The sequence below is a fragment of the Odocoileus virginianus genome, chromosome 14 (assembly GCF_023699985.2).
Source record: "Odocoileus virginianus isolate 20LAN1187 ecotype Illinois chromosome 14, Ovbor_1.2, whole genome shotgun sequence".
In the NCBI taxonomy this organism is placed as follows: domain Eukaryota; kingdom Metazoa; phylum Chordata; class Mammalia; order Artiodactyla; family Cervidae; genus Odocoileus; species Odocoileus virginianus.
In genome coordinates, this window is record NC_069687.1 from 47,383,562 (window position 1) to 47,396,847 (window position 13,286).

Here is a 13,286-nt window from a genome sequence, read left to right on the forward strand (position 1 = left end):
TATATAGAAAGTCATGCATGAAAAGTAAAAACTAAGTAATATGTGCATATTAATTATAGCTATGGAAAATATGCTCATGAAGAGTTCTAAAATTTATTTGATCATTTTTCCTTGTAAATTCGCCTTCACTTATAACGTTTTAGTTGCCAATAAGAAAGCCACTTACCAAATTCTCCTCAATCCTTTCCTGAAAACTTAAATAAAATTTTCTTTATTATGTACACCCTAAATGTAGAGAGGAAGGAGAACCATCTTCGAGAGAGACAATGTGCTCTGAGCTTTATTTATGTCAACTCATTCAATCCTTTCTTCGGGTCTATGATTAAAACAAAAAATCCCTACGGGAAATAGGAAACTGAATTATAGAAAGAATACCCCATATATGCCAAAAAGAGGAGTCTGATGGATTCTGAAGGCTACCTTCCTCACCAGCCTATTTTTCTTTTAGAAGATTAATAAACAATGTACCAGTTCTACTTTTCAAAGTTCTTTGCATGGCTAACAAGCCGCTGCATCTTAACTGATTGCCTTTGGGCTTTCGTGGTGGCTCAGATGGTGAAGAATCTGCCTGCAATACAGGAGACCCGGGTTTGATCCCTGGGGGAGGAAATGGCAATCCACTTCAGTATTCTTGCCTGGAGAATCCCTTAGACAAAGGAGCTTGGTGGGCTACAGTCCATGGGGTCACAAAGAGTTGGACACGACCAAGGGACGAACACTTTCACTTTCACTTTGGGTATGTCTCTGTTTCTTCTTCTGTAAATTAAAGTGGCTGTCCAGGGGGTTTGTTAAGCAGGTCTGAGATGCTATGCTTCTGTGGTTTGCAGTGTTTTTTTATTCTGAGCTGTCAAAAAGTATCCGTCTCTGAAACAACCACCATTACACCAACAAAACAAATTTAATAATCCCCTGAGAAAATCCACTGTTCCAAATCGCTTGGAGGTGGATCTATGGACAATTAAATGAATATAGGCATTTAAAATACCTTAATTCCTCTTAACATAGATGGCATACTTACTTGACTTCTCTTAGCTGGTGCTTATGTAATATGCAAAAGCAAAATAAACATGTAGAAAAATAAGGCCAACAGCTAATGTACTGTTTCATTTTCAAATTATATGTTTGATACTATACATCTGGCTCATTTGAAATGAATATTAGTTTACTTCAGAGTACTTCATTAGAGATAATTTTGAAGGATTCAGAAAGTAAGTTTATGCATAGATCCTTGGAAGCCCCATTTAATCCAGCAGGATTTGCTGAACACTTTTTATGAACTCACTCCCTACCACCTTCACACAGCTTGCTATAGGTCTGTAGTTTGCAAACCAGCTATACTATAATTGATTTAATATTTTTAGTTAACATTGACTTGGAATTTTAACCAAAATAAATTTACTTTGAAAGAAAACTTGACAAATATAGATCATTTATCATAGTTGTAAACTAAAGATAGCAATAAAATACATCAGTATTTTTTTTTATGCTCAAGTACTACCCAAAGTTACCTCAGACTCCACCAGTGATGTGCCTACATTATCATGCCATAATTCTGGGAGCAAATTTCCTCCAACATGGACTAACTGAATTAGCCCTCACCACAATGCCTCTGCAACTCGCTCCTGTTAGCTAAGTACTCTAAAATTCAGAATTTAGACTATAAAATTTAGGGTTACTCAGACAAGTAAAAAGATTTACATCTCCCAGGGATTACCACCTTCTAGAAGGATGAAAATCAAAAGTAGAAAGTGTAATGTAATGTATTTTGGTTAGAATCTTACCTGCCCCTCACCTTCTCTGCATACCGCCATCCCAAGCCACTTAATATCTCCATGATCTTGAGCAACTTATAGAACTTCTCTCAGCTAATTTCCTTATTGACCAAATGGAAATAATAATATATCCTTCCTCACAGGTTTGTTGTGGGACTTTAATGAGATAATGTAAAGTGCTTAATATAGTGCCTAGTGCAAAGGGTGAACTTCACAAACAATAGCTGATATTATTATTACATAACAGTTTCCAACAGAGAGGAACTTTGGCCCTACCCCTAAGATTCAAAACATTCTGCAGACTACAGGTGGAAGTTAACACCATTGTGCTGTTTAGCAAATGTTTGTATACAATCAGCTTTGTCATTTATCAAGATACTACTTTATTTCCTGACAAAGAAGTGATGTGATTAATAGAAATGACTCAACAAGATTTCAGGAGCGCTAATAGAATGGAAACACTTTGAATCTATTCTATTCAAACAGCAAAGTTATAAAAATAAGTTTTATAAACAAAAAGTCATTCTTTCCCCAGCTCTAACCATCACCACTCCTCCCAAAAACAGTCTTCAACTTTGGCTCCAAAGCAAGACTTTGCTTTCTGTTCTGTTCTCCTGTGAGGGCTGAACCACACCCCACTTCCTAATTATTTCTGCAGCATGTACAGTTACAAAGGTTATTGTGACAGATGTAACTGACCTAAAGCTTTGAGTTTACTTAAGTCATTGGAGGTGAACCCTGAGAATCTGGAAAACTTGCAAGAGTTTAGCTTTATAATTTCTTCACACAGGGATGGAGCAAGAGGTTGTGATCAGTATGTTACACGCCTTACTTCCTGGGCGTGAAGGTGTTTATTCTGATTCCTTTCATGGGGTCCTGTTCCAAGGTTATCAACTGAGAAAATCATACATGACTATTATTGTTTAAGGACTTTCCACCACCCTCCCCAACCCCCGCTCCCTGGGCTAACTCTTCTGAAAGCACCTGCTGGGTGACATGGGAGGGAAGGTCATGAGAAAGTCAACAATGTGACAGCGATTTCCTGAGCCATCTTGATCTTATCCTTGAAGATGGATCACATTCTCCAGCTGAACCTGTTATAAATAGCAGTCAGCACGAGCTGGGTGGCATGAACAAGACTTAGCATAGGACTGACAGTTTTGATCTCTTTGTGGACTCTGCCTAGAAGCCAATTTCTAACCTGGGCTTTAGTGGACTCACATACTGTTGCTTGTCCCTACTACCCCCATCTCACAACTATCTTTTGCTTCTCCCAACGAGCTGAAATTCTTTCCAGCTTGAATTTCTATAGTATGTGTTGCAGAAAAAGATAGATTAAATAGGTTTTGCATTTTATTTAATATCATTTTTCAATGTATACTCAACCTTATTTGCCTTGACTCCCAAATAGTGTGCATCCTTTAGCATCTGGTGCCACCCCTTTCGCGATGCACTGGCTCAGAGATTTTAGAATGTTTACAAAGTTCTATAGAACACCTGAGGGCCAAGTTCATTTAAGGGAAGTGTTGTCTATTCCAGGGTCAGCATAAAAGGAGCTAAACACTCAGGATGGAAAGAAACCCATCAGCAGCTTTCTCTGGTCATCATGTTTCCTATAAATGCAAGAGATCATCAGCCATCATAAAAGTAAGAAAAAAATCCACAAGAGTCAGCATAGGTAGACCAGAAGTTTCTCTCGTATGAATCCACTGGGTTAAAACTTCTGAATAGCGTGAAAGATTGTTGTAACGTAGTATTTGATAGTGATATTGTAGACATGACTTATTTTTCATACAATAATGTGCTTCAAAAATATCTCTAATGTTTAGCTAATAGAAGTATTAGAGTTTTGCAGGAATTGGAGAAGGTACAGTTAAATCGTACTTGATAATATCTGGACACATACAATGCGCTACATACTATTCAGAAGAGTAAATGTCTTGCTTTCATAGAGATTCAGTATTGTAGAAAACCAATCTAGCTTTAGTTAAAAGAAAAATAATAATAAACCAAGAAGAATCCTGAGATCCTTACTGACAATATCTTCAAAGGTACTTTTGTGTGGTTATAGGAATCTTTGATTGTATTGGAAACAAATATACATATACTGCTTCCCTGGTTACTAAGCGGTTAAGAATCCACCTGCAATGCAGGAGACATGGGAGACATGGGTTTGATCCCTGGATTGGGAAGATCCCCTGGAGGCAGAAATGGCAACCCACTCCAGAATTCTTACCGAGAAAATTCCATGGACAGAGGAGCCCGGCAGGCTGCAGTCCATGAGGTCGCAGAGTTGGACACAACTGAGTGATTGAAAATGCATAAATATACTGGAATGAATTTCATTTATATTAAAATCCTATTAGGTTTTTTAGTATCAGGCAAAATATGTCCATGTTTTCATTTCATTATCTATAAAAAATAAGGAGTTAGGTGAACTTTCGGCTTCCTTCCAGATCCTATAATAATACATCCATTATTAAATGTTTCCAAAATTTATAGACCAAAGCGCATTATTTGACAGGAAAGTACTCATTATACCTCTGAAAGTTACTCAGACACACATATTATGCTAATATACTTTAGCTGGGGGAGTCCTAGTTGTGAAGATTACTCACTTACTCCTTTTATAAGGACTTTGAGAACGATCAATATAGTTGCCAATAGCACATATATGTGGAGCATACACTGTGTGTATGGCATTTAAGTGTATACAGGATGGATGATGGTGTTAAGTGGGTAGATGGTGTCCCTGGGTCTGAGAGCGTCCCACACTGCTGTTCTCCCAAGAAGAGCAGGATTTGCCCCAGCCCTGCCTCTGCCGGGCCAGTGCAGGATGGTGAGGGGACCCCACCCTCTGACCTTATCAGCTGCCTTCAACCTGGGGGAATGGTTAGTCCCAGTCCCATTGTTCAGGACTTCCTGATCCTACCGGTTCCCTCTGACTCACCAAACATGAAATCATAGCTGAGGAAGCTTCAAAGGGACCTGGGGAAACCCTTGACCCACACAGCTTAGATGACAAACTGGTGTCAACCATAACAAGACTATAAACAAAACCATGGATTTCTAGCAACAGCTTCACAGTGTAAAGACCTGCCCACCCCCCCAAATAAAGTTGAGTTTCCTTAGGCTGCTTCCCCAAGCCTTTCAGTCTAGACCCAGCCATTTCTTCAATCTGTACAAATATTAGGCGCCAACAATAACACAGACCTCAGAGTTCTCTGTATGCTTGTTTCTGTTTCCTTCAAATTTATGATGTCACTTGTCTAGCTTGCCTTCATCTCCCTGCTCCACCTGATGGAGCCTTCTCCTCCTGTGAAACCAGCTGAGATGCCAAGTGCTCTGTGAAGCCTTTCCAGAGAACCCTGCGTAGGGTTAGGCATGGCTTCTCTCTTACTTGCAGTTCGTATTGCCATCAAAATGCTTATTATAATTCATGGTTGACATGTTTTTCTCTGCCACCAGATTTCAGACTCCTCAAGGGAATGGTTTTTGTTTTATTTATCTCTGGATCCCAAGAATTTTCTGGTCCCTGAGGCTCAAAGTTTGTTTAATAAATGAATAAATTCTGGCTTCTGCCTCGAGGCAGAGTCATCTTTAACAGCAGAGTGTGTTGTGGAGTGAAGGGGGAGGGGACAGTGTGCAAGAGCAGTCAGCTTGAACCAAACTCCAGAGGTTCAGGGTGGGGCCCAGAGTGTGCCTAATTAGAGAGTCCAAGAGGCAAATTCCAGTTCATTGCACTTTCCATTAATTGTGCTCATAAAATTTACATAATATGGAAGAAGTGGAAGTTGATGTCTTCTCACTAGATGTTTTGTTTCTCTGGTAAATTTTGGCGGAAGAATTGGGTGATAAAATGATCTGGTCAGCTGAGTATCACCCAGACCCAAGATGAGAGGACATCTTCTAGGAGGCCACAACTGTAACTGCAAAACAAAGCCAACCAAAGACCTAGGGCCCCTTCATCTACCTGGTCAGCTCCGGAGTAAGAAAAGAATGTATGGGAGAATGACGAGAAGCACTCTTCTCTCACCACCCACATGCACCTTTTAAGATGCTGCAGAACTGCACCCGGAAGAGGTGAGGAGGAAGTGAAGACGTGTTATTTAAAGTAATCTACTTGGCTGCCAGAAGAAACACCGCCTCAATCTCAGCGGCTTAACATAGTCACATTGCTGTTTCCCCTCGTGTCAAGAAAGGAGAACTGGGGAGAAGTCCATGTCCAGTGGGCAGCTCATGGCCAATAAAGGGAAAATTTTTAGAGCACAGGCCTGGAAATATCACACATCAATCCCCTCTCATTCATTGTCTACGCACTAAGTCGCTTCAGTCATGTCTGGCTCATGGTAACCCCATGGACTATAGGCCACCATGTTCCTCTGTCCATGGGGTTCTCCAGGGAAGAATACTAGAGTGGGTTGCCATTTCATTCTCCAGGGCATCCTCCTGGCCCAGGGATCAAACCCACGTCTCTTACATCTCCTGCATTGGCAGGCATGTTCTTTACCACTAGTACCACCTGGGCAAGCCTATTCATTGTTTAGAAAGCAATAAGAAGGACTTCTCCATCAGCAACAGGGCTGGTTAATGTAGTTTAGCTAATTCTGAAAAAAAAAAAAAAAAGGTGAGAAAGACTGTGTGATATCACTTGTATGTGGAATCTAAAAAACACAGAAAACTAGGGAATATAACAAAAAAGAAGCAGACTCACAGATTTGGAGAACAAACTAGTGGCTTCCAGTGCATGTGTGTGCGTGTGTAAGGCAGCTGGGGTAATCTAAGCGTGGGGGAGTGTGAGGTACAAATTACTGGGTGTAAGATAAGCTCAAGGATGTATTGTGCAACAGGGGGAATATAGTCAATCTTTTGTAATAACTACAAATGGAAAGTAACCTTTAAAATCTGTATAAAACTCACCATGATGTTTATTTTAAATATTTTAGAGTTTTATCTGTCAATTAATTCTCAATAAAGCTAAAAAAAATTTAAAGTAAAAGACAATTTTAAAAATTAAAATATACTCCTAGTTAAAAAAGAGAAAAAGCAAAAATTCCCTAGCAGAAGGAAAGGAAAATAATCAAGAAGAAAAACAGAAGGGAAAAATCAAAATAAAGGGTGACATTTGGAAGGCACTCAGGAGAAGTCTGTACTCTCTAGGTCTATCTTAGATAAAGTGTCCTTTACCTTAGATCATCATATGGCTGAAGAATAGAATATATAAATATGGAACATATACATAAAGATGTATACACATATACATATATGTTTCATCCTTCAGCTGTATGTGACTGTGTGTGTATATGTATATACATAAAGCAGAGATGGGGTCCAGAGTGTGAAAAAGAACAGAAGATATTCAAAAGCATATATTAAAAATATATTTATATCAGCTATATTCTCTCCTCTTAGCAAATTCTGGTTTCTTGTGATATTCAAATCATTTGGGCCTTGAACTTGATACACATCCCCAAACACATCATTTTCCTCCATTGCTGTTTGTTTAGGGGCACATACTGTGTTTTCTGACTATTCCAGTTAGGAAACAAAATAGTATTTCTAATGCATTCATCCCACCTCTTTACCTTTTCCCCCTTATCTTTCAGTCAAATGCTGGTATTTTTTTTAAGATCTAGCTAAGTGCTCTCAGCAACTTGTACTTCGTACTAGAGCACTTTTGAATGGCAACTGTTTTGTCTGCTTGTTTACTCTGCTACACATTTGCCCGAAGACCAGCTCATCCCGTAGATGCATAGAGCTCTTGGCAGATGAGTGAGCATGCCCATGTAAATTTCGGACTGAACAGAGATTTTTTGGAGTGAAAGGGTGAAGTGTACGAATAGTTCTATGAAACGATAGGTTGAAACCAGCACTATCCCTGCAAAATAGGGACATCTATGCTCTATAAACACATGTTGAATCAGAATAGAAGCTCTATTCTAACTCGCTTGTTTTTTGGTCTGATATTGCCTTGTCTGGTATTCCCATTACTCAGAACCATATCTGGCATAAACTTTGTGTGCAATAGAAATCCGTTGGCTAGATGAAGGAACAGGAGCAAAAAGATGAGGTAGTTCTATAAGTCCTAGTCTAAAAACCCTTTCACCAGTTTTTTTTTTCCTTATATTTTCACCCAATATGTTCCTTCAATAGCTTTGCCCATACTGTTTTTCCATACCTCTCTCAAGACACATCCCTTCTGATGCAATGTGCTGCTAAATCCTCAATTTGTTAAATAGGGAACTAAACTGCTACAGAGACCAAGCTATTTTGATTCGGGGGTTTCATCAAAGTGATGCAGGCATCTTCACATTGGGTCTGAGTCCCCGGCCCAAGAGCCTTCTTTCAACCATCCTAACATACCTCCTCTCCTAGACTAGGGCACAGCCATGGAGCAGTGGAAAGCAGAATACTTCTTGCTCCCATTAGCAGCTGTGTTAAGAGGGACGATGAGTGGGGGATGTGTGAGGCCATTACAATCAGAGGAAGAAGTGGAGAGGCCAATGGAATTGGGAAAGGCTGTACTGAATTAACTGAGTCATCACCCCACAGAACTGACTGTCAGAGAGGAGAGATTGTGTGTTTGGGGGAACGGGCTGGTGGGGGTAAGGGCGAGCTACTTTAGACTCTGGGAAGCACAGTGGAGGGATTGGGGAAGCAACTCTAGAAACATGGAGTGGATCATTTCTTAGACCAGGGTCAGGAAGGTCCCAGGGCTGAAGCTACCAGCCCCAGCAGGAAACCCCTCCTGAGAAGCGCACATCCTCCTCTCTTGGGCAGTTGTGACGCAGCAGGTGATCTTCGATGCCCTAATTAGCACTCTTGGTGTGACAGGGTGCCTCCCATTCTGAAATTTCCTTTCTGTGTTGTTTTACAGAAGATTTCACGGGAACGGACCGCAAACTCAGTTCCTCTTCCATTTTGTTGAAGATCAGCATATTAACAATTGTTCAGAAGCAAAATTTCATAAGCTTGGCTGTGGAAGAGTTATGATGCAAAAACAATCACAAAAGGCTTAGCCTTGCTGCTTTATTGACACAGCCTTCCTGTCCCCACATCTTGCTTCCTGTCAGGAAAGTGGGACGTGTTGGATGATTTCCCAGCTTCTCTTTGGAGAGGAAGTCTACAGGTTTTCCACCAACCAGCCCCAGCCAATCTACGCTCCCCGGGAACACCTGCAACTAAAGGCTATGCCCGTTCTCTTTTGTGTGTTTGCAGCTATCAAAATAAATGAGCCATCTTGGCTGGGAAATCACATCTCTTTCCAGAGTAACCTCACTCTCTACATGTGCACAAAGATGCATATGCCCTGATGGTAAGTGCATTGCCTATGACTAGAATTATAATTCAGGCATTCTGCATGTGAAGCCAATGTCAACACATGTCTCAATACAGCTTCCAAAAGACCTCATGTACTAGCAGCTTTTCCCTAATGCAGCCCACTTCTTTTACACAGAGTAAATTCTTAAGCCCACATCATAATGGAACACAAGGGAATTTCCCACCTCCTCTGCTCATATGTCTCATTAATACAATACTAATAATTCTCGCTGAGTACAAGTCCTTTTCTCACTCACTCATTCACTCCCATTCCAAACACCTGTCTCAGGAGCCAGCATTTCTGCAGCCAGCATTCTCCTCACCCCCCTACCGATCCACCAGGACTCTAAAGTTTGTTCATATACCCTGGGATCTTAGGACAGCTTTATGTTCAGCTTAAGGCCTAACTCGGGGATCAAGAGTGTGCTATGTTCTGCTCACATGGGTGTTCATCTATTACTTACTATGTGTAACCCTGGCTCTGAGAATTAGTCATTGAATTCCTTGGATAGAGAAATGACAAAAACCACAAATCCACAGGCCAAAAACCTGATCACAAGATGAAAGGATCCCTGATATGTCACTAACGCTGATACAATACTAATCCGTCTGTGTTGGGGCATCTATAGCTGTGCTGGCGATGGTAACATAAGAGGAGTAGGTGTGACTATAACTACATCTGTGGGCCTGAAGGCAGACTGTTCAGTGCTACAGGACTCAGCTCCACTCTGGAATTTCCTCAGACAATAATGGCTGGGTTTATAGTACACAGCTGTCCTTTCCCGGACTTCCTCACACACTAAAAGGGACCCCAAACCTAAAGTGACCATATCCTGTTCCATCAGTCACTCTCCAGGGACCTGCCACTTCCTTTAAAGTGACTCAGTGTCAGGAGATCAAAACCTTCAGATAACACCATTTCTAAGTGTCTTTTTCTGCTCACATTGACTTCATAGAATCATCCACCCCAGCATCCATCTCCTCTGAATCATTCTGAAGTTTTTAGTCTTCGGGCCAAATGTGCATGCCTTCACTATGGTTTTTAGGTTATTCTAAGAACTTTCTACTTGGAAAATGCCACATCTCCTTACGCTGATTTTTGCCATCTGTCCCCAGCTCGCTTCTTTTCTGTTTAACTGAAGCCTATCAATTTTTCAAAGTCCTGACAGAAGCCTTCCTTTCAGAAAGGAAGTTCACATGAGTTTTCCTCTCCACAGAATCTCAGGAGTACTTACTACTTGCTGGACTTACTTGGCAGTGGTCATATTGTGCCTTTCATTGTGGGTCACTTTTTATATGTACAGATCTTGGTGCCAGCTAGATTGAAATTTTCCTCACAGGTCAACAATTTACCTTACAACAATTGGTATTTCCAACAGTCTAACACACACTGAGTCTCCTTTTAGGGTATCTTGAGTGATAGAACAATGGAAGTACCAATGGCTGGCCAGTGAACTGGCCATTTTACACCAGATGTTAAGATTTGTGGCCACTATGAACAATATCCTTCAATCTTGACTCCCTCCTCTCACACCTGGAAACATCTAAAATGATTCCCTTCTCCTCTTTTGTTCCTTCATTTTAAGAACACAAAATATCTCTCACACAGAGCTCCCTTTACACATGTCCTTCATCCTATTTCCCCTACCTTCCTGCCACTACAATTCACTCTCTCCCATGAGTCTTTATTTCTCTTTAGTGTGTAAAACAGCCCTCCCTTGACACAAATTCCACTTATTCAGTGGACTTCCCACCTGCTTCAGCTTCTCAAGACTAGTCTCTATTTACTATTTCTTTATTTTTTTATTCTCAACCCTCTGCCACCAGGTCTCAGCCCTCCCACTCCACTAAACTTGCTCTGAGTTCAGTTCATCTTCATCTTGTACAATGGAATCAGCAGATGTGTATTGCTATCTTACTAGCCTACCATATCGGTCATTGTAGATATCTTTCTTCTTGAGATTACTTACTTGGATTCTTTATGCTCAACTTCTCTGTTTTGTTTAGTTTTCTTCTATTTCCCTAATAATTTTCCTCTTCAAATCTTGCATGGGCTTTTCTCCCTTGAAACTCCATAAATACTGGTTTTTTCCTGGATTTTTACACTGAAACAACTTCTCTTTATTTAGATTCCTAGGTAACCAATTCACTCTGGATGCATGAGATTGTTACTGTAGTAATAATAATAATTGTTACTATTTATTGAGCACTTTGTACCAGATACTGTTCTCTTTTACATGTATTAACCCAATATTCATACACACTTTATTTTACAACAAACATTTTATAGGTGAAAAAACAAAGATGTTAAATACCTTGCACAGCCAAAAGAAATAGGCTCAAGAATTTAACCTGAGAAGTTTATGGTCAATCATAAGTCCTAGGTTCAGTTCGGCCACTCAGTCATGTCCGACTCTCTGTGACCCCATGAACCACAGCACGCCAGGCCTCCCTGTCCATCACCAACTCCTGGAGTCCACCCAAACCTATGTCCATTGAGTCAGTGATGCCATCCAACCATCTCATCCTCTGTTGTCCCCTTCTCCTCCTGCCCTCAATCTTTCCCAGCATCAGGGTCTTTTCAAATGAGTCAGCTCTCCGCATCAGGTGGCCAAAGTATTGGAGTTTCAGCTTCAACATCAAGTCCTGGGTTGCATGTTGAGATTTGGGAGTTCATTTTTCATAAATAACAATGAGTGGCACCATCCTCTAGCCATCATACAACTCAGAAACCATTGATCGATTCTAGATTCTTCCTCATCCCTCACCTTCAACAGCACATAAATTACTGACTGATGATTTCAGTAGCTACACAGGTCTTCAATCTGTGTTCCTTATTCCCACAGCCCTTTAAGCACTGCATGGATCAGACCATCGTTATGTTTCAACTAGATGACTAAAAAACCTCTTACTTCTTGCGTCCAGTGCTGTTTTCCTGAAACCATGGCCACAACATGATAACAGCATTTTAAATTAAACACAAATCTGACAATGTTCTTGATATAAAGTCTTTCAGTGGCTCCTAATTCTGATCTGTAAAGTCCACCTTCTATAGAATGACATATAAAGCACTTTTAGTCCTGCTGACTCCTTTAGCCTCATCTATTACAAAGCCATTTATACTTCAGGATTTATGTGCTTTGTTGATACTGCTCCCTTAGTGTAGCCTGTCTGTTTGGCTAATTCCTACATGTCTTTAACTCGTATCTAAAGCAACATAGCCAGTCTTTGTATTAGGGTTGCTACATTTTCCACAAAATATTAATAATCTATATGTGTGTCCAACTTATTATCTCCTAGACAAAGAACTTTGTCCTTTTTTTAATTTGCAATGCTTTGTATAGTACCTAATACAAAATAGGCACTTTATGTTTGTTTCAATAAATACATTAATGAACAAATAAATTAATGAATGAATAGAAATCATTGTTTTTCTCTTACTGTGAGCTATTTTTCAATAGTGTGCACAGGTTTATTTTCCTTAAAATCAAATATTATTTTAAAAAATACTATTAAATTCTATAACACTGCCCACTATTTGCTTTTCTAACTTCCCTTATCAAAATTTCCATCTATGTTTGTCTAATGCAAAATGTAAAATGTCATTGCATATAGTTACTAGTAGTTGCATGATTTATGTTAGAATTAGCTGCATGTTACAGAAAAAGACAAGGTAATAGTGACTTAAGAACAATAGAAATTTCTTTTCATCTCAAGATTAAAGAACTCCAAAAGAGGCAGTCTAAGACTGATACAGCCAGGTCCAAGTTCATGAGGCATCCAGGTTCCTCTTATCTCCCTGCTATTTGCTGCATTGCCTCATAGCCCAAGATGACTTTGGAAATTTGGCCATCACATCTACATTCCAGATGGCAGGAAGAAGGAAGGTGAGTCGGGTGTGCCTCTCCCCTTGGCGATCGCTTCCTGCAAACCCCATACAACGCATTCACTCACCTCCCACACTAGCAGTCAAGGCAATTGCAAAATAAAGCTTTTGCTTGTGTTCTTATCTGCAGCTTTCCTTTTTTTATTAATGGCAATGTGAGAAGCAAAAATGTGGGTTTTGTCCTTAAGGAAAAGAGGGAGTAGATGATGATGTAGGCGACCAAGTCTTTACCACACTTTAACCTGAATATGTGGAAAACAGAGAAATCTCAGAAGTATCATATTGGCAAGCAGAAGAAACATGCTGAA

The 13,286-nt window shown here is 40.1% G+C and overlaps 1 long non-coding RNA gene across 2 annotated transcripts; it reads left to right on the forward strand.

Annotated features, from left to right (window-relative positions):
* The first annotated feature begins 2,530 nt into the window (after positions 1 to 2,530).
* On the forward strand, positions 2,531 to 12,942 carry LOC110152710 (uncharacterized). Of its 2 annotated transcripts, XR_011491118.1 has the most exons (4): positions 2,531 to 2,619; positions 3,312 to 3,419; positions 8,650 to 9,087; positions 12,810 to 12,942. It is a non-coding gene; the product is annotated as an uncharacterized lncRNA (long non-coding RNA). The 2 variants fall into 2 exon arrangements; XR_002318468.2 differs by lacking the exon at positions 2,531 to 2,619 and having other exon boundaries at positions 3,291 to 3,419.
* Positions 12,943 to 13,286: the final 344 nt, after the last annotated feature.